We start from the raw sequence: 4,954 nt of genomic DNA, 5'->3' as shown, positions 1-4,954 counted from the left end.
ACGAGGACCCTTTGTAAGCGACATCCCTTTTTAAGCACCATTCTAAACCACAGAACAGAACTCCCTCTCCTCGACCCGGAGCGAGGAGGTTCCTGGGTGTGTCAGAGAGGGTCACGTCCTCTGCAGCACGAACGAACCGCCAGGGTTCGGCCACGGGAAAGAATTTCTTCCTCTCCAGGGGGACTAAAAGTCACCGACGGCAGCGGGCGTAGGTGCTATCCTTCCCGTCCAGGAAAGGCAGGGAGAACTTCAGCCGTGAAGAGAAGGAGGTCTTCCTCACTCCCCGTTTTGGGAGGGCCCCTTTGGCAGGGGAGTTTTGTCTCCTGATTTCAAGTCAGGAAGAAAAGGGAGAGAGAGAGAGAGAGAGAGTGTGTGTCCTTCTCGTGCCAGGTCGGTCTGAGGGGGACCTCCTCTGGTTTCCTCCCTTCCCAGGGAACGCCGTTCGCTCCTTCTTCTAGAAAAAGCTCCCAAAGCACCACCGCCCAGGATGGTCGACCTACGCCCATCGTCCCTCCTTTCCCAATCATTTCTACCGCGACAGAGGGACAGAGGCCCCTGCCCCATCCCCATCCCCACCCCCACCCCCATCGCCTGCCTCCTTGATGGCCAAAGGAGCTGCCTCTGAGAATGGAACGGGGCTTGGAAACCTTCTAGAGGGGTGACTCTCACCTGCCTGCCTGCTGGGAAAAGCACCACGCTGTCCATCGGACTGCTCTTTTGGGCAAACGTAGGCGTGCCACATAGCGATCGACAGCTATGGCGGGGGGGGGGGGGGGGGGGGGGCGGGGTGGCGTGGTGGTGCCCAGGATCCACGACACGTGACGGCTGCGGAGCACGACAGCCCTAAGACCTTGAGGGAGACGGGGTGGCGCGTGAATCCTTTCGGAACGAGAACGACAGGAAACGCTGACGGGGACGTGTTCTCCTCTCGAGAACACACCAACGCCTCGCACGGTGTCTGACCCGGGGTGCCTCTGACTTTTGTCATCAGAGACGATCCTCTCGACCGCCCCTCACGCTTTGGGGAAAAGGGGAGAGGGACTCGGTAGCACGGGAAAAGCCATCCATCCGCCCTTCCTTTCCGTCTTCACGGCTCCTTCTCGTGGAAAACGAGGAAGCCGTCCAGAGGAACGGAACACTGACCCGGGCCAAAGCGTGGCCCAGCCTGAGCCTCCAAAACCTTCTGCTAAGTGAGAGGTGCCAGACATCCAAGGCGACCTACGTTGCGATTCCACACAGAGGAGAGAGCTAGAACGGTCCAACCCTAGAGGGCGACAGCAGATGGCGGCGGCGGCGGCGGCGGCGGCAGCGGTGGTGGTGATCGTGGTGGGGCAGATCCGGGAGTGGGGCCGTTTTTTCTTTCGGGGGGAGGGGATGGAAACGGAAACCTTCTGGAAATAGATAGCCATGACGGATGCGCCACCTTGGGGAGAGAGACTCCCGAAGGCCACTGGCTTGTGCCCCGTGGAAAGGATGGATTCGGTGGGATGGGAATTCTACCTCCGTGTAGAGCGTGTGGTAAACCACGAGGTAGGTGGGTGGGTGGCCTCCCTGCCTCGCCTCCACCTAGACGTCCACACACAGAGACCGACGAGGGAGGGAGGGAGGGAGGGAGGGAGGGAGGGAGGGAGGGAGAGAGACAAGACTGACAGAGGCCGAGGCCGAGGCCGAGGCAGTGAGCGAGTAAGTGATCGACCCTGGCCATAGGGATTCCTCAGAGGGCGTCTCTTGGCTCCCCAAACGAAGAATGTGTGTGGAGATCGAGAAAGATCACCGACCTAGGAGAACCAGCAAGACTTCCTCACCCGCCAGAGAGCCGCTGGGCCCCTGCCGTCCCTGCCACCGCCACCCCTACCCCTCGCCTTTGGCAGCGACGCCAACGAAAGGCAGGCAGACGAGTGGGAGAGTCGTGTGGTGGTGTCCCCCAAGGAAGGTGGGTCCATGCCGACGAGCGGTCGTCGGCGTGTGGAAAAGCCAGAGGCGGGCTGACTAGAAGGAGGGCGTCCTGGAGGAAGGGGCCAGGGTGTGAGGGAGAGAGGCCTGTTCCTCTTCCCCTGTCGGTCCCAAGTCAGGGGCCCAAAGGAGGAAAGCTGTCCGTTCCTTTCCGACTCGGACGGTTCGGGCGGAACCGACCGATCCCCGCGGCGGCGCAGTCGGGGCTTTCTGGACCAGAACCCCTCTCTCTGTCGCCTTTCGACCACACGCACGCTTTAGAGGCCAAGGGAAAATGGATCGGGTCTCTCTGTCTCTCTCCCTAGAAAACAAGGGGCCGGGGGCCGAGCCCGTGGACGAACGGTCAAGTAGCGCCCCCCACCCCGGCCCCCGGCTTCGACGGCCCAGGTTTTCACCGGTTCGGATCCTGGGCGCAGCCCCAGACCCAGCATCGCCCTTCAAGCCACGCCGAGGCGGCGTCCCACATAGCAGAAACGCGAAAGACCTACCACTGGAACCTACAACTATGGACGGGACGGGACGGGACGGGGCGGGGCGGGGCGGGGCGGGGCGGGGGTGGGGGGGGCGGCTTTGGGGAGCAGGAAGAAAGAAAAAATAAAAGAAACACAAGGACGGTCATCGCGATAGTTCTTTCCACTTCCATCCATATGTTAACAGGACCCAAGTTTCCCGACCTCCATTTGGATGTATGTTAACTAAATGGAGAAGCTATTCAAAGGACTCCTCTAAAGAAGTCCACGTTCTTCTTTCTAAATGATAATGAAAATCATTGTCACCACCGCTCTTCCGACCCTCCATGTCCAGACGGCCTCCCGCCCCTCCCCATCCCCAACTCCCGCCCCGCCCCGCGCCGACCCCCGACCCCGGCATTCTCCACGCCCACCTTTCCCTCTCCACTCCTACCCCCCCCCGTCCCCCGCCGCCCGGGACACCGCACCCCGCGCCCCCCCCCCCCCCCCAATCCAGGCCGGGCCACCTGGTCGACCTCCTCGAACACTATATAAGAGGATGCCGGGCAGCAGGTGGCGCCCGACAAGCGGCCTCCTCACCGGCCGGACGGATCAGCCTCGCGGGGGCGGGCGATGGGGAGGCGTTCGTCCAGGTCAGGTCAGGTCGGGGGAGGGAGGATGGCGCGCCGGCCGGCCTGGTGCGTGGCCTGGTCCCGATCCACCCCGCGTCTCGTTTCTCGGGCCGGGACGAGTACAGGCGGGGAGGCCGACTCGGTCACGGAAAGCGGCCTTGGGGAGGTTTTGGCGAACGTCCCTGTCCCGGGGCCGTCTGCCGACTAGGGGACGGAGTCCTCCTCCATGCTCCTTCTCGCCCCCAGTCGGGCGGGTTGTGGGTCGCGCGGTCGACTTGGCCATTTCCCCGGAGGCATCCTGCCTGCCGGGGCTCCCTCCCTCGGGCCGGTGCGAGCGGTCCTCGGGCGGCCCGGGAATTTGGGCCGCAGCGAACGAACGAACGAAGCCCGTCCCTCCTGCGTCGGCACCGATGAGACACAGCCCTGGTGGATGGAGCCGCTTTCCTCGGGTTTCCTTTTGCTTTCGGCCGCTGCTGCCACCAAACCTCCCTAAACGATAGGAATGAAAACGGGAACCGTTGGCATAATAAAAGCGTTTTGGTTGGCGTGTTTCTTGGCTTTTGGGGACTCGAGAGGTATGATGGATGATCTCCGATTGACGTTGGGAAGGTCTATTTCATCCCAGTCGCACGAACCCCGAAAACGTGGCGGCTGGACGAGGGAGGGAGGGAGGGAGGGAGGGAGGGAGGGAGGGAGGGAGGCCAACCACGGGATTTCCGCACGACCAGCTGATGGACACGAGCGCCCCGTGAGCCGGGCGGAGGGCAGCCGCCCGGGTCTCGCAGCTACGTGCCCGCGGAACCCTCGGGACTGCGAGAAGCCGGAGCGACCCGCAGCCATGTGGCGCTCGGCGCGGACATCTGGTCGACCCGCGCGCCACGGGACCCGGGGCCCGAGTCCGGGCCGGGCCGCCGGTCGACCCGGCAGGGCGGCTGCCCCGGGGGCCTCGCGGCTGCTCGTCCGCAGCCTCCAGGGAGCCCTCGGGGCTCCGAGAAGGCCGAGCGCCCCGCGGCCCCACGGCCCCGCGGCGCTCGGTGCGGACATCTGGTCGACCCGCCCCCCCCCCCCCCCCGAGACACGGGGGTCGGGTCGCCGGTCGACCCGGCAGGGCGGCGGCCACGGCGGCCTCGCCGCTGCTCGTCCGCCGGGTCGCCGGAGCCCTCGAGCCTCCGAGAAGGCCGAGCGCCCTGCGGTCCCGCGGCGCTCGGCGCGGACATCTGGTCGACCCGCGCGCCGCCGGACCCCGTGGCTACGAGTCCGCGGGGCCTTCGGAGCCGACAGAGGGCCGGGAGCGCACCCAGAGCACCCAGAGCACCCAGAGCCCCGGGACCCGGCCCCGAGCGCCGCGGACATCTGGTCGACCCGCGCGCCCCGGTCCGGGGACCAAGTCCGAGCCGGACAGCTGGTCGACCAGGCAGGGCGGCGGCCCCGGCGGCCTCGCGGCTGCTCGTCCGCGGCCTCCGCGTAGCCCTCGGGGCTCCGAGAGGAGCGTGCGCCCCGCGCGGACATCTGGTCGACCCGCGCCGCCGCCGGAACCCGGGCCCGGGCCCGGGCCCGGGCCCCGGCCGCCGGTCGACCCGGCAGGGCGTCGGCCACCGGGGAGCCGCACCCGCGAGTCCGCGGGGTCTCTGGAGCCGACGGAGGCCGGGGAGCCCACCCAGGCCGCCGAGAGCCCCGCGTCCCCGCGGCGCTCGGCGCGGACATCTGGTCGACCCGCGCGCCCCAGTCCGGGGACCAAGTCCGGGCCGGACAGCTGGTCGACCCGGCAGGGCGGCTGCCCCGGGGGCCTCGCGGCTGTTCGTCCGCAGCCTCCAGGGAGCCCTCGGGGCTCCGAGAAGGCCGAGCGCCCCGCGGCCCCGCGGCGCTCGGCGCGGACATCTGGTCGACCCGCGCGCCGCCGGACCCCGTGGCTACGAGTCC

This window comes from Equus asinus, unplaced genomic scaffold (genome assembly GCF_041296235.1).
Source record: "Equus asinus isolate D_3611 breed Donkey unplaced genomic scaffold, EquAss-T2T_v2 contig_232, whole genome shotgun sequence".
NCBI classification, from domain to species: domain Eukaryota; kingdom Metazoa; phylum Chordata; class Mammalia; order Perissodactyla; family Equidae; genus Equus; species Equus asinus.
This window is presented reverse-complemented; position numbering follows the sequence as displayed.